The sequence below is a fragment of the Ascidiella aspersa genome, chromosome 2 (assembly GCF_963924565.1).
Source record: "Ascidiella aspersa chromosome 2, kaAscAspe10.2, whole genome shotgun sequence".
NCBI lineage: Eukaryota > Metazoa > Chordata > Ascidiacea > Phlebobranchia > Ascidiidae > Ascidiella > Ascidiella aspersa.
This window is the reverse complement of record NC_139448.1, coordinates 39,544,235-39,558,401: the sequence shown is the minus strand read 5'-3', so window position 1 is coordinate 39,558,401 and position 14,167 is coordinate 39,544,235. Positions and strand designations below refer to the sequence as shown.

At 38.7% G+C, this 14,167-nt stretch overlaps 55 non-coding genes across 55 annotated transcripts; all 55 read right to left on the bottom strand.

Moving 5' to 3' along the window:
- Window positions 1–626: 626 nt before the first annotated feature.
- Window positions 627–708, bottom strand: Trnas-uga (transfer RNA serine (anticodon UGA)). The gene has a single exon. It is a non-coding gene; the product is annotated as a tRNA-Ser (tRNA).
- Window positions 709–924: 216 nt separating this feature from the next.
- Trnas-uga (transfer RNA serine (anticodon UGA)) lies at window positions 925–1,005 on the bottom strand. The gene has a single exon. It is a non-coding gene; the product is annotated as a tRNA-Ser (tRNA).
- A 71-nt stretch (window positions 1,006–1,076) lies between these two features.
- Window positions 1,077–1,158, bottom strand: Trnas-uga (transfer RNA serine (anticodon UGA)). The gene has a single exon. It is a non-coding gene; the product is annotated as a tRNA-Ser (tRNA).
- Window positions 1,159–1,366: 208 nt separating this feature from the next.
- Window positions 1,367–1,448, bottom strand: Trnas-uga (transfer RNA serine (anticodon UGA)). The gene has a single exon. It is a non-coding gene; the product is annotated as a tRNA-Ser (tRNA).
- A 71-nt stretch (window positions 1,449–1,519) lies between these two features.
- Trnas-uga (transfer RNA serine (anticodon UGA)) lies at window positions 1,520–1,601 on the bottom strand. The gene has a single exon. It is a non-coding gene; the product is annotated as a tRNA-Ser (tRNA).
- A 63-nt stretch (window positions 1,602–1,664) lies between these two features.
- On the bottom strand, window positions 1,665–1,746 carry Trnas-aga (transfer RNA serine (anticodon AGA)). Its single transcript has one exon. It is a non-coding gene; the product is annotated as a tRNA-Ser (tRNA).
- A 208-nt stretch (window positions 1,747–1,954) lies between these two features.
- Trnas-uga (transfer RNA serine (anticodon UGA)) lies at window positions 1,955–2,036 on the bottom strand. The gene has a single exon. It is a non-coding gene; the product is annotated as a tRNA-Ser (tRNA).
- A 361-nt stretch (window positions 2,037–2,397) lies between these two features.
- Trnas-uga (transfer RNA serine (anticodon UGA)) lies at window positions 2,398–2,479 on the bottom strand. The gene has a single exon. It is a non-coding gene; the product is annotated as a tRNA-Ser (tRNA).
- A 71-nt stretch (window positions 2,480–2,550) lies between these two features.
- On the bottom strand, window positions 2,551–2,632 carry Trnas-uga (transfer RNA serine (anticodon UGA)). Its single transcript has one exon. It is a non-coding gene; the product is annotated as a tRNA-Ser (tRNA).
- A 216-nt stretch (window positions 2,633–2,848) lies between these two features.
- Window positions 2,849–2,930, bottom strand: Trnas-uga (transfer RNA serine (anticodon UGA)). The gene has a single exon. It is a non-coding gene; the product is annotated as a tRNA-Ser (tRNA).
- Window positions 2,931–3,138: 208 nt separating this feature from the next.
- Trnas-uga (transfer RNA serine (anticodon UGA)) lies at window positions 3,139–3,220 on the bottom strand. The gene has a single exon. It is a non-coding gene; the product is annotated as a tRNA-Ser (tRNA).
- A 71-nt stretch (window positions 3,221–3,291) lies between these two features.
- Trnas-uga (transfer RNA serine (anticodon UGA)) lies at window positions 3,292–3,373 on the bottom strand. Its single transcript has one exon. It is a non-coding gene; the product is annotated as a tRNA-Ser (tRNA).
- A 63-nt stretch (window positions 3,374–3,436) lies between these two features.
- Trnas-aga (transfer RNA serine (anticodon AGA)) lies at window positions 3,437–3,518 on the bottom strand. Its single transcript has one exon. It is a non-coding gene; the product is annotated as a tRNA-Ser (tRNA).
- A 63-nt stretch (window positions 3,519–3,581) lies between these two features.
- Window positions 3,582–3,663, bottom strand: Trnas-uga (transfer RNA serine (anticodon UGA)). The gene has a single exon. It is a non-coding gene; the product is annotated as a tRNA-Ser (tRNA).
- Window positions 3,664–4,177: 514 nt separating this feature from the next.
- On the bottom strand, window positions 4,178–4,259 carry Trnas-uga (transfer RNA serine (anticodon UGA)). Its single transcript has one exon. It is a non-coding gene; the product is annotated as a tRNA-Ser (tRNA).
- Window positions 4,260–4,467: 208 nt separating this feature from the next.
- Window positions 4,468–4,549, bottom strand: Trnas-uga (transfer RNA serine (anticodon UGA)). Its single transcript has one exon. It is a non-coding gene; the product is annotated as a tRNA-Ser (tRNA).
- A 71-nt stretch (window positions 4,550–4,620) lies between these two features.
- Window positions 4,621–4,702, bottom strand: Trnas-uga (transfer RNA serine (anticodon UGA)). The gene has a single exon. It is a non-coding gene; the product is annotated as a tRNA-Ser (tRNA).
- A 63-nt stretch (window positions 4,703–4,765) lies between these two features.
- On the bottom strand, window positions 4,766–4,847 carry Trnas-aga (transfer RNA serine (anticodon AGA)). Its single transcript has one exon. It is a non-coding gene; the product is annotated as a tRNA-Ser (tRNA).
- Window positions 4,848–5,208: 361 nt separating this feature from the next.
- Window positions 5,209–5,290, bottom strand: Trnas-uga (transfer RNA serine (anticodon UGA)). The gene has a single exon. It is a non-coding gene; the product is annotated as a tRNA-Ser (tRNA).
- A 208-nt stretch (window positions 5,291–5,498) lies between these two features.
- Window positions 5,499–5,580, bottom strand: Trnas-uga (transfer RNA serine (anticodon UGA)). The gene has a single exon. It is a non-coding gene; the product is annotated as a tRNA-Ser (tRNA).
- A 71-nt stretch (window positions 5,581–5,651) lies between these two features.
- On the bottom strand, window positions 5,652–5,733 carry Trnas-uga (transfer RNA serine (anticodon UGA)). Its single transcript has one exon. It is a non-coding gene; the product is annotated as a tRNA-Ser (tRNA).
- A 63-nt stretch (window positions 5,734–5,796) lies between these two features.
- Trnas-aga (transfer RNA serine (anticodon AGA)) lies at window positions 5,797–5,878 on the bottom strand. Its single transcript has one exon. It is a non-coding gene; the product is annotated as a tRNA-Ser (tRNA).
- Window positions 5,879–6,239: 361 nt separating this feature from the next.
- Window positions 6,240–6,321, bottom strand: Trnas-uga (transfer RNA serine (anticodon UGA)). The gene has a single exon. It is a non-coding gene; the product is annotated as a tRNA-Ser (tRNA).
- Window positions 6,322–6,529: 208 nt separating this feature from the next.
- Window positions 6,530–6,611, bottom strand: Trnas-uga (transfer RNA serine (anticodon UGA)). Its single transcript has one exon. It is a non-coding gene; the product is annotated as a tRNA-Ser (tRNA).
- A 71-nt stretch (window positions 6,612–6,682) lies between these two features.
- Window positions 6,683–6,764, bottom strand: Trnas-uga (transfer RNA serine (anticodon UGA)). Its single transcript has one exon. It is a non-coding gene; the product is annotated as a tRNA-Ser (tRNA).
- Window positions 6,765–6,827: 63 nt separating this feature from the next.
- On the bottom strand, window positions 6,828–6,909 carry Trnas-aga (transfer RNA serine (anticodon AGA)). The gene has a single exon. It is a non-coding gene; the product is annotated as a tRNA-Ser (tRNA).
- A 63-nt stretch (window positions 6,910–6,972) lies between these two features.
- On the bottom strand, window positions 6,973–7,054 carry Trnas-uga (transfer RNA serine (anticodon UGA)). Its single transcript has one exon. It is a non-coding gene; the product is annotated as a tRNA-Ser (tRNA).
- A 514-nt stretch (window positions 7,055–7,568) lies between these two features.
- On the bottom strand, window positions 7,569–7,650 carry Trnas-uga (transfer RNA serine (anticodon UGA)). Its single transcript has one exon. It is a non-coding gene; the product is annotated as a tRNA-Ser (tRNA).
- Window positions 7,651–7,858: 208 nt separating this feature from the next.
- On the bottom strand, window positions 7,859–7,940 carry Trnas-uga (transfer RNA serine (anticodon UGA)). Its single transcript has one exon. It is a non-coding gene; the product is annotated as a tRNA-Ser (tRNA).
- A 71-nt stretch (window positions 7,941–8,011) lies between these two features.
- Trnas-uga (transfer RNA serine (anticodon UGA)) lies at window positions 8,012–8,093 on the bottom strand. The gene has a single exon. It is a non-coding gene; the product is annotated as a tRNA-Ser (tRNA).
- Window positions 8,094–8,156: 63 nt separating this feature from the next.
- On the bottom strand, window positions 8,157–8,238 carry Trnas-aga (transfer RNA serine (anticodon AGA)). Its single transcript has one exon. It is a non-coding gene; the product is annotated as a tRNA-Ser (tRNA).
- Window positions 8,239–8,591: 353 nt separating this feature from the next.
- On the bottom strand, window positions 8,592–8,673 carry Trnas-aga (transfer RNA serine (anticodon AGA)). The gene has a single exon. It is a non-coding gene; the product is annotated as a tRNA-Ser (tRNA).
- A 208-nt stretch (window positions 8,674–8,881) lies between these two features.
- On the bottom strand, window positions 8,882–8,963 carry Trnas-uga (transfer RNA serine (anticodon UGA)). Its single transcript has one exon. It is a non-coding gene; the product is annotated as a tRNA-Ser (tRNA).
- A 71-nt stretch (window positions 8,964–9,034) lies between these two features.
- On the bottom strand, window positions 9,035–9,116 carry Trnas-uga (transfer RNA serine (anticodon UGA)). Its single transcript has one exon. It is a non-coding gene; the product is annotated as a tRNA-Ser (tRNA).
- A 71-nt stretch (window positions 9,117–9,187) lies between these two features.
- Window positions 9,188–9,269, bottom strand: Trnas-aga (transfer RNA serine (anticodon AGA)). The gene has a single exon. It is a non-coding gene; the product is annotated as a tRNA-Ser (tRNA).
- A 216-nt stretch (window positions 9,270–9,485) lies between these two features.
- Window positions 9,486–9,567, bottom strand: Trnas-uga (transfer RNA serine (anticodon UGA)). The gene has a single exon. It is a non-coding gene; the product is annotated as a tRNA-Ser (tRNA).
- Window positions 9,568–9,775: 208 nt separating this feature from the next.
- Trnas-uga (transfer RNA serine (anticodon UGA)) lies at window positions 9,776–9,857 on the bottom strand. Its single transcript has one exon. It is a non-coding gene; the product is annotated as a tRNA-Ser (tRNA).
- A 71-nt stretch (window positions 9,858–9,928) lies between these two features.
- Trnas-uga (transfer RNA serine (anticodon UGA)) lies at window positions 9,929–10,010 on the bottom strand. The gene has a single exon. It is a non-coding gene; the product is annotated as a tRNA-Ser (tRNA).
- A 63-nt stretch (window positions 10,011–10,073) lies between these two features.
- On the bottom strand, window positions 10,074–10,155 carry Trnas-aga (transfer RNA serine (anticodon AGA)). The gene has a single exon. It is a non-coding gene; the product is annotated as a tRNA-Ser (tRNA).
- Window positions 10,156–10,218: 63 nt separating this feature from the next.
- On the bottom strand, window positions 10,219–10,300 carry Trnas-uga (transfer RNA serine (anticodon UGA)). The gene has a single exon. It is a non-coding gene; the product is annotated as a tRNA-Ser (tRNA).
- A 667-nt stretch (window positions 10,301–10,967) lies between these two features.
- On the bottom strand, window positions 10,968–11,049 carry Trnas-uga (transfer RNA serine (anticodon UGA)). The gene has a single exon. It is a non-coding gene; the product is annotated as a tRNA-Ser (tRNA).
- Window positions 11,050–11,112: 63 nt separating this feature from the next.
- Window positions 11,113–11,194, bottom strand: Trnas-aga (transfer RNA serine (anticodon AGA)). Its single transcript has one exon. It is a non-coding gene; the product is annotated as a tRNA-Ser (tRNA).
- A 506-nt stretch (window positions 11,195–11,700) lies between these two features.
- Trnas-uga (transfer RNA serine (anticodon UGA)) lies at window positions 11,701–11,782 on the bottom strand. The gene has a single exon. It is a non-coding gene; the product is annotated as a tRNA-Ser (tRNA).
- A 71-nt stretch (window positions 11,783–11,853) lies between these two features.
- On the bottom strand, window positions 11,854–11,935 carry Trnas-uga (transfer RNA serine (anticodon UGA)). Its single transcript has one exon. It is a non-coding gene; the product is annotated as a tRNA-Ser (tRNA).
- A 63-nt stretch (window positions 11,936–11,998) lies between these two features.
- On the bottom strand, window positions 11,999–12,080 carry Trnas-aga (transfer RNA serine (anticodon AGA)). Its single transcript has one exon. It is a non-coding gene; the product is annotated as a tRNA-Ser (tRNA).
- Window positions 12,081–12,288: 208 nt separating this feature from the next.
- Trnas-uga (transfer RNA serine (anticodon UGA)) lies at window positions 12,289–12,370 on the bottom strand. Its single transcript has one exon. It is a non-coding gene; the product is annotated as a tRNA-Ser (tRNA).
- A 63-nt stretch (window positions 12,371–12,433) lies between these two features.
- Trnas-uga (transfer RNA serine (anticodon UGA)) lies at window positions 12,434–12,515 on the bottom strand. Its single transcript has one exon. It is a non-coding gene; the product is annotated as a tRNA-Ser (tRNA).
- Window positions 12,516–12,578: 63 nt separating this feature from the next.
- On the bottom strand, window positions 12,579–12,660 carry Trnas-aga (transfer RNA serine (anticodon AGA)). The gene has a single exon. It is a non-coding gene; the product is annotated as a tRNA-Ser (tRNA).
- Window positions 12,661–12,875: 215 nt separating this feature from the next.
- Window positions 12,876–12,957, bottom strand: Trnas-uga (transfer RNA serine (anticodon UGA)). Its single transcript has one exon. It is a non-coding gene; the product is annotated as a tRNA-Ser (tRNA).
- A 62-nt stretch (window positions 12,958–13,019) lies between these two features.
- Trnas-aga (transfer RNA serine (anticodon AGA)) lies at window positions 13,020–13,101 on the bottom strand. The gene has a single exon. It is a non-coding gene; the product is annotated as a tRNA-Ser (tRNA).
- Window positions 13,102–13,157: 56 nt separating this feature from the next.
- Window positions 13,158–13,239, bottom strand: Trnas-uga (transfer RNA serine (anticodon UGA)). Its single transcript has one exon. It is a non-coding gene; the product is annotated as a tRNA-Ser (tRNA).
- Window positions 13,240–13,300: 61 nt separating this feature from the next.
- Window positions 13,301–13,382, bottom strand: Trnas-uga (transfer RNA serine (anticodon UGA)). Its single transcript has one exon. It is a non-coding gene; the product is annotated as a tRNA-Ser (tRNA).
- Window positions 13,383–13,453: 71 nt separating this feature from the next.
- Trnas-aga (transfer RNA serine (anticodon AGA)) lies at window positions 13,454–13,535 on the bottom strand. Its single transcript has one exon. It is a non-coding gene; the product is annotated as a tRNA-Ser (tRNA).
- A 205-nt stretch (window positions 13,536–13,740) lies between these two features.
- Window positions 13,741–13,822, bottom strand: Trnas-uga (transfer RNA serine (anticodon UGA)). The gene has a single exon. It is a non-coding gene; the product is annotated as a tRNA-Ser (tRNA).
- Window positions 13,823–13,885: 63 nt separating this feature from the next.
- Window positions 13,886–13,967, bottom strand: Trnas-aga (transfer RNA serine (anticodon AGA)). The gene has a single exon. It is a non-coding gene; the product is annotated as a tRNA-Ser (tRNA).
- Between the last annotated feature and the right edge of the window lie 200 nt (window positions 13,968–14,167).

The window sequence follows — 14,167 nt, the reverse complement described above, 5'->3', positions numbered from 1 at the left end:
ACAAATTGTATTTTTGTCACTTTAAGAATTAAAATAAATATTCGTTGTCGGCAGGATTCGAACCTACGCGGGCAGAGCCCAACAGATTTGAAGTCTGTCGCCGTAACCACTCGGCCACGACAACTTATGTCAATAAGAAACAAAAACAAATTGTATTTTTGTCACTTTAAGAATTAAAATAAATATTCGTTGTCGGCAGGATTCGAACCTACGCGGGCAGAGCCCAACAGATTTGAAGTCTGTCGCCGTAACCACTCGGCCACGACAACTTATTTCAAAATGAAACAAAAACAAATTGTATTTTTGTCACATTAAGTATTAAAATAAATTTTCGTTGTCGGCAGGATTCGAACCTACGCGGGCAGAGCCCAACATATTTCTAGTCTGTCGCCTTAACCACTCGGCCACGACAATTTTGTCAAAAAGAAACAAAAACAAATTGTATTTTATCACTTTAAAAATAAATATCAAATCGTTGTCGGCAGGATTCGAACCTAGGCGGGCAGAGCCCAATAGAATTCAAGTCTGTCGCCTTAACCACTCGGCCACGACAACTTATGTCAAAAAGAAACGAAAACAAATTGTCAAACTGTATTTTTGTCATTTTAAGAATTAAAATAAATATTCGTTGTCGGCATGATTCGAACCTACGCGGGCAGAGCCCAACAGATTTCAAGTCTGTCGCCTTAACCACTCGGCCACGACAACTTATGTCAAAAAGAAACGAAAACAAATTGTCAAACTGTATTTTTGTCATTTTAAGAATTAAAATAAATATTCGTTGTCGGCAGGATTCGAACCTACGCGGGCAGAGCCCAATAGATTTCAAGTCTGTCGCCTTAATCACTCGGCCACGACAACTTTTGTCAAAAAGAAACAAAAACAAATTGTATTTTTGTCACTTTAAGGATTAAAATAAATATTCGTTGTCGGCAGGATTCGAACCTACGCGGCAGAGCCCAACAGATTTCAAGTCTGTCGCCTTAACCACTCGGCCACGACAACTTTTGTCAAAAAGAAACAAAAACAAATTGTCAAACTGTATTTTTGTCATTTTAAGAATTAAAATAAATATTCGTTGTCGGCAGGATTCGAACCTACGCGGGCAGAGCCCAACAGATTTCAAGTCTGTCGCCTTAACCACTCGGCCACGACAACTTTTGTCAAAAAGAAACAAAAACAAATTGTATTTTTGCCACTTTAAGAATTAAAATAAATATTAGTTGTCGGCAGGATTCGAACCTAGGCGGGCAGAGCCCAACAGATTTCTAGTATGTCGCCTTAACCACTCGGCCACGACAACTTATTTCAAAAAGAAATGAAAACAAATTGTATTTTTGTCACTTTAAGAATTAAAATAAATATTCGTTGTCGGCAGGATTCGAACCTACGCGGGCAGAGCCCAACAGATTTCAAGTCTGTCGCCTTAACCACTCGGCCACGACAACTTATTTCAAAAAGAAACGAAAACAAATTGTCAAACTGTATTTTTGTCATTTTAAGAATTAAAATAAATATTCGTTGTCGGCAGGATTCGAACCTACGCGGGCAGAGCCCAACAGATTTCAAGTCTGTCGCCTTAACCACTCGGCCACGACAACTTTTGTCAAAAAGAAACAAAAACAAATTGTATTTTTGCCACTTTAAGAATTAAAATAAATATTCGTTGTCGGCAGGATTCGAACCTACGCGGGCAGAGCCCAACAGATTTCTAGTCTGTCGCCTTAACCACTCGGCCACGACAACTTATGTTAATAAGAAACAAAAACAAATTGTATTTTTGTCACTTTAAGAATTAAAATAAATTTTCGTTGTCGGCAGGATTCGAACCTAGGCGGGCAGAGCGCAACAGATTTCAAGTCTGTCGCCTTAACCACTCGGCCACGACAACTTTTGTCAAAAATAAACAAAAACAAATTGTATTTTTGTCACTTTAAGGATTAAAATAAATATTCGTTGTCGGCAGGATTCGAACCTACGCGGGCAGAGCGCAACAGATTTCAAGTCTGTCGCCTTAACCACTCGGCCACGACAACTTATGTCAAAAAGAAACGAAAACAAATTGTCAAACTGTATTTTTGTCATTTTAAGAATTAAAATAAATATTCGTTGTCGTCAGGATTCGAACCTACGCGGGCAGAGCCCAACAGATTTCTAGTATGTCGCCTTAACCACTCGGCCACGACAACTTTTGTCAAAAAGAAACAAAAACAAATTGTATTTTTGCCACTGTAAGAATTAAAATAAATATTCGTTGTAGGCAGGATTCGAACCTACGCGGGCAGAGCCCAACAGATTTCTAGTATGTCGCCTTAACCACTCGGCCACGACAACTTATTTCAAAAAGAAATGAAAACAAATTGTATTTTTGTCACTTTAAGAATTAAAATAAATATTCGTTGTCGGCAGGATTCGAACCTACGCGGGCAGAGCCGAACAGATTTCAAGTCTGTCGCCTTAACCACTCGGCCACGACAACTTATTTCAAAAAGAAACGAAAACAAATTGTCAAACTGTATTTTTGTCATTTTAAGAATTAAAATAAATATTCGTTGTCGGCAGGATTCGAACCTACGCGGGCAGAGCCCAACAGATTTCAAGTCTGTCGCCTTAACCACTCGGCCACGACAACTTATGTCAAAAAGAAATGAAAACAAATTGTATTTTTGTCACTTTAAGAATTAAAATAAATATTCGTTGTAGGCAGGATTCGAACCTAGGCGGGCAGAGCCCAACAGATTTCAAGTCTGTCGCCTTAACCACTCGGCCACGACAACTTATTTCAAAAAGAAACGAAAACAAATTGTCAAACTGTATTTTTGTCATTTTAAGAATTAAAATAAATATTCGTTGTCGGCAGGATTCGAACCTACGCGGGCAGAGCCCATCAGATTTCAAGTCTGTCGCCTTAACCACTCGGCCACGACAACTTTTGTCAAAAAGAAACAAAAACAAATTGTATTTTTGCCACTTTAAGAATTAAAATAAATATTAGTTGTCGGCAGGATTCGAACCTAGGCGGGCAGAGCCCAACAGATTTCTAGTATGTCGCCTTAACCACTCGGCCACGACAACTTATTTCAAAAAGAAATGAAAACAAATTGTATTTTTGTCACTTTAAGAATTAAAATAAATATTCGTTGTCGGCAGGATTCGAACCTACGCGGGCAGAGCCCAACAGATTTCAAGTCTGTCGCCTTAACCACTCGGCCACGACAACTTATTTCAAAAAGAAACGAAAACAAATTGTCAAACTGTATTTTTGTCATTTTAAGAATTAAAATAAATATTCGTTGTCGGCAGGATTCGAACCTACGCGGGCAGAGCCCAACAGATTTCAAGTCTGTCGCCTTAACCACTCGGCCACGACAACTTTTGTCAAAAAGAAACAAAAACAAATTGTATTTTTGCCACTTTAAGAATTAAAATAAATATTCGTTGTCGGCAGGATTCGAACCTACGCGGGCAGAGCCCAACAGATTTCTAGTCTGTCGCCTTAACCACTCGGCCACGACAACTTATGTTAATAAGAAACAAAAACAAATTGTATTTTTGTCACTTTAAGAATTAAAATAAATTTTCGTTGTCGGCAGGATTCGAACCTACGCGGGCAGAGCGCAACAGATTTCAAGTCTGTCGCCTTAACCACTCGGCCACGACAACTTTTGTCAAAAATAAACAAAAACAAATTGTATTTTTGTCACTTTAAGGATTAAAATAAATATTCGTTGTCGCCAGGATTCGAACCTACGCGGGCAGAGCGCAACAGATTTCAAGTCTGTCGCCTTAACCACTCGGCCACGACAACTTATGTCAAAAAGAAACGAAAACAAATTGTCAAACTGTATTTTTGTCATTTTAAGAATTAAAATAAATATTCGTTGTCGTCAGGATTCGAACCTACGCGGGCAGAGCCCAACAGATTTCTAGTATGTCGCCTTAACCACTCGGCCACGACAACTTATGTCAAAAAGAAATGAAAACAAATTTTATTTTTGTCACTTTAAGAATTAAAATAAATATTCGTTGTAGGCAGGATTCGAACCTAGGCGGGCAGAGCCCAACAGATTTCAAGTCTGTCGCCTTAACCACTCGGCCACGACAACTTATTTCAAAAAGAAACGAAAACAAATTGTCAAACTGTATTTTTGTCATTTTAAGAATTAAAATAAATATTCGTTGTCGGCAGGATTCGAACCTACGCGGGCAGAGCCCAACAGATTTCAAGTCTGTCGCCTTAACCACTCGGCCACGACAACTTTTGTCAAAAAGAAACAAAAACAAATTGTATTTTTGCCAGTGTAAGAATTAAAATAAATATTCGTTGTAGGCAGGATTCGAACCTACGCGGGCAGAGCCCAACAGATTTCTAGTATGTCGCCTTAACCACTCGGCCACGACAACTTATTTCAAAAAGAAATGAAAACAAATTGTATTTTTGTCACTTTAAGAATTAAAATAAATATTCGTTGTCGGAAGGATTCGAACCTACGCGGGCAGAGCCCAACAGATTTCAAGTCTGTCGCCTTAACCACTCGGCCACGACAACTTATTTCAAAAAGAAACGAAAACAAATTGTCAAACTGTATTTTTGTCATTTTAAGAATTAAAATAAATATTCGTTGTCGGCAGGATTCGAACCTACGCGGGCAGAGCCCAACAGATTTCAAGTCTGTCGCCTTAACCACTCGGCCACGACAACTTTTGTCAAAAAGAAACAAAAACAAATTGTATTTTTGCCACTTTAAGAATTAAAATAAATATTCGTTGTCGGCAGGATTCGAACCTACGCGGGCAGAGCCCAACAGATTTCTAGTCTGTCGCCTTAACCACTCGGCCACGACAACTTATGTTAATAAGAAACAAAAACAAATTGTATTTTTGTCACTTTAAGAATTAAAATAAATATTCGTTGTCGCCAGGATTCGAACCTACGCGGGCAGAGCCCAACAGATTTCAAGTCTGTCGCTTTAACCACTCGGCCACGACAACTTTTGTCATAATGAAACAAAAAAAAATTGTATTTTTGTCACTTTAAGAATTAAAATAAATATTCGTTGTAGGCAGGATTCGAACCTAGGCGGGCAGAGCCCAACAGATTTCAAGTCTGTCGCCTTAACCACTCGGCCACGACAACTTATTTCAAAAAGAAACGAAAACAAATTGTCAAACTGTATTTTTGTCATTTTAAGAATTAAAATAAATATTCGTTGTCGGCAGGATTCGAACCTACGCGGGCAGAGCCCATCAGATTTCAAGTCTGTCGCCTTAACCACTCGGCCACGACAACTTTTGTCAAAAAGAAACAAAAACAAATTGTATTTTTGCCACTTTAAGAATTAAAATAAATATTAGTTGTCGGCAGGATTCGAACCTAGGCGGGCAGAGCCCAACAGATTTCTAGTATGTCGCCTTAACCACTCGGCCACGACAACTTATTTCAAAAAGAAATGAAAACAAATTGTATTTTTGTCACTTTAAGAATTAAAATAAATATTCGTTGTCGGCAGGATTCGAACCTACGCGGGCAGAGCCCAACAGATTTCAAGTCTGTCGCCTTAACCACTCGGCCACGACAACTTATTTCAAAAAGAAACGAAAACAAATTGTCAAACTGTATTTTTGTCATTTTAAGAATTAAAATAAATATTCGTTGTCGGCAGGATTCGAACCTATGCGGGCAGAGCCCAACAGATTTCAAGTCTGTCGCCTTAACCACTCGGCCACGACAACTTTTGTCAAAAAGAAACAAAAACAAATTGTATTTTTGCCACTTTAAGAATTAAAATAAATATTCGTTGTCGGCAGGATTCGAACCTACGCGGGCAGAGCCCAACAGATTTCTAGTCTGTCGCCTTAACCACTCGGCCACGACAACTTATGTTAATAAGAAACAAAAACAAATTGTATTTTTGTCACTTTAAGAATTAAAATAAATATTCGTTGTCGCCAGGATTCGAACCTACGCGGGCAGAGCCCAACAGATTTCAAGTCTGTCGCTTTAACCACTCGGCCACGACAACTTTTGTCAAAATGAAACAAAAAAAAATTGTATTTTTGTCACTTTAAGAATTAAAATAAATATTCGTTGTAGGCAGGATTCGAACCTAGGCGGGCAGAGCCCAACAGATTTCAAGTCTGTCGCCTTAACCACTCGGCCACGACAACTTATTTCAAAAAGAAACGAAAACAAATTGTCAAACTGTATTTTTGTCATTTTAAGAATTAAAATAAATATTCGTTGTCGGCAGGATTCGAACCTACGCGGGCAGAGCCCATCAGATTTCAAGTCTGTCGCCTTAACCACTCGGCCACGACAACTTTTGTCAAAAAGAAACAAAAACAAATTGTATTTTTGCCACTTTAAGAATTAAAATAAATATTAGTTGTCGGCAGGATTCGAACCTAGGCGGGCAGAGCCCAACAGATTTCTAGTATGTCGCCTTAACCACTCGGCCACGACAACTTATTTCAAAAAGAAATGAAAACAAATTGTATTTTTGTCACTTTAAGAATTAAAATAAATATTCGTTGTCGGCAGGATTCGAACCTACGCGGGCAGAGCCCAACAGATTTCAAGTCTGTCGCCTTAACCACTCGGCCACGACAACTTATTTCAAAAAGAAACGAAAACAAATTGTCAAACTGTATTTTTGTCATTTTAAGAATTAAAATAAATATTCGTTGTCGGCAGGATTCGAACCTACGCGGGCAGAGCCCAACAGATTTCAAGTCTGTCGCCTTAACCACTCGGCCACGACAACTTTTGTCAAAAAGAAACAAAAACAAATTGTATTTTTGCCACTTTAAGAATTAAAATAAATATTCGTTGTCGGCAGGATTCGAACCTACGCGGGCAGAGCCCAACAGATTTCTAGTCTGTCGCCTTAACCACTCGGCCACGACAACTTATGTTAATAAGAAACAAAAACAAATTGTATTTTTGTCACTTTAAGAATTAAAATAAATTTTCGTTGTCGGCAGGATTCGAACCTACGCGGGCAGAGCGCAACAGATTTCAAGTCTGTCGCCTTAACCACTCGGCCACGACAACTTTTGTCAAAAATAAACAAAAACAAATTGTATTTTTGTCACTTTAAGGATTAAAATAAATATTCGTTGTCGCCAGGATTCGAACCTACGCGGGCAGAGCGCAACAGATTTCAAGTCTGTCGCCTTAACCACTCGGCCACGACAACTTATGTCAAAAAGAAACGAAAACAAATTGTCAAACTGTATTTTTGTCATTTTAAGAATTAAAATAAATATTCGTTGTCGTCAGGATTCGAACCTACGCGGGCAGAGCCCAACAGATTTCTAGTATGTCGCCTTAACCACTCGGCCACGACAACTTATGTCAAAAAGAAATGAAAACAAATTTTATTTTTGTCACTTTAAGAATTAAAATAAATATTCGTTGTAGGCAGGATTCGAACCTAGGCGGGCAGAGCCCAACAGATTTCAAGTCTGTCGCCTTAACCACTCGGCCACGACAACTTATTTCAAAAAGAAACGAAAACAAATTGTCAAACTGTATTTTTGTCATTTTAAGAATTAAAATAAATATTCGTTGTCGGCAGGATTCGAACCTACGCGGGCAGAGCCCAACAGATTTCAAGTCTGTCGCCTTAACCACTCGGCCACGACAACTTTTGTCAAAAAGAAACAAAAACAAATTGTATTTTTGCCAGTGTAAGAATTAAAATATATATTCGTTGTAGGCAGGATTCGAACCTACGCGGGCAGAGCCCAACAGATTTCTAGTATGTCGCCTTAACCACTCGGCCACGACAACTTATTTCAAAAAGAAATGAAAACAAATTGTATTTTTGTCACTTTAAGAATTAAAATAAATATTCGTTGTCGGAAGGATTCGAACCTACGCGGGCAGAGCCCAACAGATTTCAAGTCTGTCGCCTTAACCACTCGGCCACGACAACTTATTTCAAAAAGAAACGAAAACAAATTGTCAAACTGTATTTTTGTCATTTTAAGAATTAAAATAAATATTCGTTGTCGGCAGGATTCGAACCTACGCGGGCAGAGCCCAACAGATTTCAAGTCTGTCGCCTTAACCACTCGGCCACGACAACTTTTGTCAAAAAGAAACAAAAACAAATTGTATTTTTGCCACTTTAAGAATTAAAATAAATATTCGTTGTCGGCAGGATTCGAACCTACGCGGGCAGAGCCCAACAGATTTCTAGTCTGTCGCCTTAACCACTCGGCCACGACAACTTATGTTAATAAGAAACAAAAACAAATTGTATTTTTGTCACTTTAAGAATTAAAATAAATATTCGTTGTCGCCAGGATTCGAACCTACGCGGGCAGAGCCCAACAGATTTCAAGTCTGTCGCTTTAACCACTCGGCCACGACAACTTTTGTCAAAATGAAACAAAAAAAAATTGTATTTTTGTCACTTTAAGAATTAAAATAAATTTTCGTTGTCGGCAGGATTCGAACCTACGAGGGCAGAGCCCAACAGATTTCACGTCTGTCGCCTTAACCACTCGGCCACGACAACTTATATCAATAAGAAACAAAAACAAATTGTATTTTTGTCACTTTAAGAATTAAAATAAATTTTCGTTGTCGGCAGGATTCGAACCTACGCGGGCAGAGCCCAACAGATTTCTAGTATGTCGCCTTAACCACTCGGCCACGACAACTTTTGTCAAAAAGAAACAAAAACAAATTGTATTTTTGCCACTGTAAGAATTAAAATAAATATTCGTTGTAGGCAGGATTCGAACCTACGCGGGCAGAGCCCAACAGATTTCTAGTATGTCGCCTTAACCACTCGGCCACGACAACTTATTTCAAAAAGAAATGAAAACAAATTGTATTTTTGTCACTTTAAGAATTAAAATAAATATTCGTTGTCGGCAGGATTCGAACCTACGCGGGCAGAGCCGAACAGATTTCAAGTCTGTCGCCTTAACCACTCGGCCACGACAACTTATTTCAAAAAGAAACGAAAACAAATTGTCAAACTGTATTTTTGTCATTTTTAGAATTAAAATAAATATTCGTTGTCGGCAGGATTCGAACCTACGCGGGCAGAGCCCAACAGATTTCAAGTCTGTCGCCTTAACCACTCGGCCACGACAACTTATGTCAAAAAGAAACGAAAACAAATTGTCAAACTGTATTTTTGTCATTTTAAGAATTAAAATAAATATTCGTTGTCGGCAGGATTCGAACCTACGCGGGCAGAGCCCAACAGATTTCTAGTATGTCGCCTTAACCACTCGGCCACGACAACTTATGTCAAAAAGAAATGAAAACAAATTGTATTTTTGTCACTTTAAGAATTAAAATAAATATTCGTTGTAGGCAGGATTCGAACCTAGGCGGGCAGAGCCCAACAGATTTCAAGTCTGTCGCCTTAACCACTCGGCCACGACAACTTATTTCAAAAAGAAACGAAAACAAATTGTCAAACTGTATTTTTGTCATTTTAAGAATTAAAATAAATATTCGTTGTCGGCAGGATTCGAACCTACGCGGGCAGAGCCCATCAGATTTCAAGTCTGTCGCCTTAACCACTCGGCCACGACAACTTTTGTCAAAAAGAAACAAAAACAAATTGTATTTTTGCCACTTTAAGAATTAAAATAAATATTAGTTGTCGGCAGGATTCGAACCTAGGCGGGCAGAGCCCAACAGATTTCTAGTATGTCGCCTTAACCACTCGGCCACGACAACTTATTTCAAAAAGAAATGAAAACAAATTGTATTTTTGTCACTTTAAGAATTTAAATAAATATTCGTTGTCGGCAGGATTCGAACCTACGCGGGCAGAGCCCAACAGATTTCAAGTCTGTCGCCTTAACCACTCGGCCACGACAACTTATTTCAAAAAGAAACGAAAACAAATTGTCAAACTGTATTTTTGTCATTTTAAGAATTAAAATAAATATTCGTTGTCGGCAGGATTCGAACCTACGCGGGCAGAGCCCAACAGATTTCAAGTCTGTCGCCTTAACCACTCGGCCACGACAACTTTTGTCAAAAAGAAACAAAAACAAATTGTATTTTTGCCACTTTAAGAATTAAAATAAATATTCGTTGTCGGCAGGATTCGAACCTACGCGGGCAGAGCCCAACAGATTTCTAGTCTGTCGCCTTAACCACTCGGCCACGACAACTTATGTTAATAAGAAACAAAAACAAATTGTATTTTTGTCACTTTAAGAATTAAAATAAATTTTCGTTGTCGGCAGGATTCGAACCTACGCGGGCAGAGCGCAACAGATTTCAAGTCTGTCGCCTTAACCACTCGGCCACGACAACTTTTGTCAAAAAGAAACAAAAACAAATTGTATTTTTGTCACTTTAAGGATTAAAATAAATATTCGTTGTCGCCAGGATTCGAACCTACGCGGGCAGAGCGCAACAGATTTCAAGTCTGTCGCCTTAACCACTCGGCCACGACAACTTATGTCAAAAAGAAACGAAAACAAATTGTCAAACTGTATTTTTGTCATTTTAAGAATTAAAATAAATATTCGTTGTCGTCAGGATTCGAACCTACGCGGGCAGAGCCCAACAGATTTCTAGTATGTCGCCTTAACCACTCGGCCACGACAACTTATGTCAAAAAGAAATGAAAACAAATTTTATTTTTGTCACTTTAAGAATTAAAATAAATATTCGTTGTAGGCAGGATTCGAACCTAGGCGGGCAGAGCCCAACAGATTTCAAGTCTGTCGCCTTAACCACTCGGCCACGACAACTTATGTCAGAAAGAAACAAAAACAAATTGTCAAACTGTATTTTTGTCATTTTAAGAATTAAAATAAATATTCGTTGTAGGCAGGATTCGAACCTAGGCGGGCAGAGCGCAACAGATTTCAAGTCTGTCGTCTTAACCACTCGGCCACGACAACTTATTTCAAAAAGAAACGAAAACAAATTGTCAAACTGTATTTTTGTCATTTTAAGAATTAAAATAAATATTCGTTGTCGGCAGGATTCGAACCTACGCGGGCAGAGCCCAACAGATTTCAAGTCTGTCGCCTTAACCACTCGGCCACGACAACTTTTGTCAAAAAGAAACAAAAACAAATTGTATTTTTGCCAGTGTAAGAATTAAAATAAATATTCGTTGTCGGCAGGATTCGAACCTACGCGGGCAGAGCCCAACAGATTTCTAGTCTGTCGCCTTAACCACTCGGCCACGACAACTTATGTTAATAAGAAACAAAAACAAATTGTATTTTTGTCACTTTAAGAATTAAAATAAATTTTCGTTGTCGGCAGGATTCGAACCTACGCGGGCAGAGCGCAACAGATTTCAAGTCTGTCGCCTTAACCACTCGGCCACGACAACTTTTGTCAAAAAGAAACAAAAACAAATTGTATTTTTGTCACTTTAAGGATTAAAATAAATATTCGTTGTCGCCAGGATTCGAACCTACGCGGGCAGAGCGCAACAGATTTCAAGTCTGTCGCCTTAACCACTCGGCCACGACAACTTATGTCAAAAAGAAACGAAAACAAATTGTCAAACTGTATTTTTGTCATTTTAAGAATTAAAATAAATATTCGTTGTCGTCAGGATTCGAACCTACGCGGGCAGAGCCCAACAGATTTCTAGTATGTCGCCTTAACCACTCGGCCACGACAACTTATTTCAAAAAGAAATGAAAACAAATTGTATTTTTGTCACTTTAAGAATTAAAATAAATATTCGTTGTCGGAAGGATTCGAACCTACGCGGGCAGAGCCCAACAGATTTCAAGTCTGTCGCCTTAACCACTCGGCCACGACAACTTATTTCAAAAAGAAACGAAAACAAATTGTCAAACTGTATTTTTGTCATTTTAAGAATTAAAATAAATATTCGTTGTCGGCAGGATTCGAACCTACGCGGGCAGAGCCCAACAGATTTCAAGTCTGTCGCCTTAACCACTCGGCCACGACAACTTTTGTCAAAAAGAAACAAAAACAAATTGTATTTTTGCCACTTTAAGAATTAAAATAAATATTCGTTGTCGGCAGGATTCGAACCTACGCGGGCAGAGCCCAACAGATTTCTAGTCTGTCGCCTTAACCACTCGGCCACGACAACTTATGTTAATAAGAAACAAAAACAATTTGTATTTTTGTCACTTTAAGAATTAAAATAAATATTCGTTGTCGCCAGGATTCGAACCTACGCGGGCAGAGCCCAACAGATTTCAAGTCTGTCGCTTTAACCACTCGGCCACGACAACTTTTGTCAAAATGAAACAAAAAAAAATTGTATTTTTGTCACTTTAAGAATTAAAATAAATTTTCGTTGTCGGCAGGATTCGAACCTACGAGGGCAGAGCCCAACAGATTTCAAGTCTGTCGCCTTAACCACTCGGCCACGACAACTTATATCAATAAGAAACAAAAACAAATTGTATTTTTGTCACTTTAAGAATTAAAATAAATTTTCGTTGTCGGCAGGATTCGAACCTACGAGGGCAGAGCCCAACAGATTTCAAGTCTGTCGCCTTAACCACTCGGCCACGACAACTTATGTCAATAGGGAACAAAAACAAATTGTTTTTTTGTCACTTTAAGAATTAAAATAAATATTCGTTGTCGGCAGGATTCGAACCTACGCGGGCAGAGCCCAACAGATTTCTAGTATGTCGCCTTAACCACTCGGCCACGACAACGTATTTCAAAATAAAACAAAAAAAATTGTATTTTTGCCACTTTAAGAATTAAAATAAATATTCGTTGTAGGCAGGATTCGAACCTACGCGGGCAGAACCCAACAGATTTCAAGTCTGTCGCCTTAACCACTCGGCCACGACAACTTATTTCAATAAGAAACGAAAACAAATTTTCAAACTGTATTTTTGTCATTTTAAGAATTAAAATAAATATTCGTTGTAGGCAGGATTCGAACCTACGCGGGCAGAGCCCAACAGATTTCAAGTCTGTCGCCTTAACCACTCGGCCACGACAACTTATTTCAAAATGAAACCAAAAAAATTGTATTTTTGCCACTTTAAGAATTAAAATAAATATTCGTTGTCGGCAGGATTCGAACCTACGCGGGCAGAGCCCAACAGATTTCTAGTCTGTCGCCCTAACCACTCGGCCACGACAACTATAAAGAAACAAAAAAAAATGTATTTTTGTCACTTCAAGAATTATAATAAATATTCGTTGTCGGCAGGATTCGAACCTACGCGGGCAGAGCCCAACAGATTTCAAGTCTGTCGCCTTAACCACTCGGCCACGGCAACTTATGTGAAAATGAAACAAAAACAATTTGTATTTTTGTCACTTTAAAAATAAAAATCAAATCGTTGTCGGCAGGATTCGAACCTACGCGGGCAGAGCCCAACAGATTTCAAGTCTGTCGCCTTAACCACTCGGCCACGACAACTTATGTGAAAATGAAACGAAAACAAATTGTCAAACTGTATTTTTGTCATTTTAAGAATTAAAATAAATATTCGTTGTCGGCAGGATTCGAACATACGCGGGCAGAGCCCAACAGATTTCTAGTCTGTCGCCTTAACCACTCGGCCACGACAACTTATGTCATAAAGAAACAAAAAAAAATGTATTTTTGCCACTTTAAAAATTATAATAAATATTCGTTGTCGGCAGGATTCGAACCTATGCGGGCAGAGCTCAACAGATTTCAAGTCTGTCGCCTTAACCACTCGGCCACGACAACTTATGTGAAAATGAAACAAAAACAATTTGTATTTTTGCCACTTTAAAAATAAAAATCAAATCGTTGTCGGCAGGATTCGAACCTACGCGGGCAGAGCCCAACAGATTTCAAGTCTGTCGCCTTAACCACTCGGCCACGACAACTTTTGTCAAAAATAAACAAAAACAAATTGTATTTTTGTCACTTTAAGGATTAAAATAAATATTCGTTGTCGGCAGGATTCGAACCTACGCGGGCAGAGCCCAACAGATTTCTAGTCTGTCGCCTTAACCACTCGGCCACGACAACTTATGTTAATAAGAAACAAAAACAAATTGTATTTTTGTCACTTTAAGAATTAAAATAAATTTTCGTTGTCGGCAGGATTCGAACCTACGCGGGCAGAGCGCAACAGATTTCAAGTCTGTCGCCTTAACCACTCGGCCACGACAACTTTTGTCAAAAATAAACAAAAACAAATTGTATTTTTGTCACTTTAAGGATTAAAA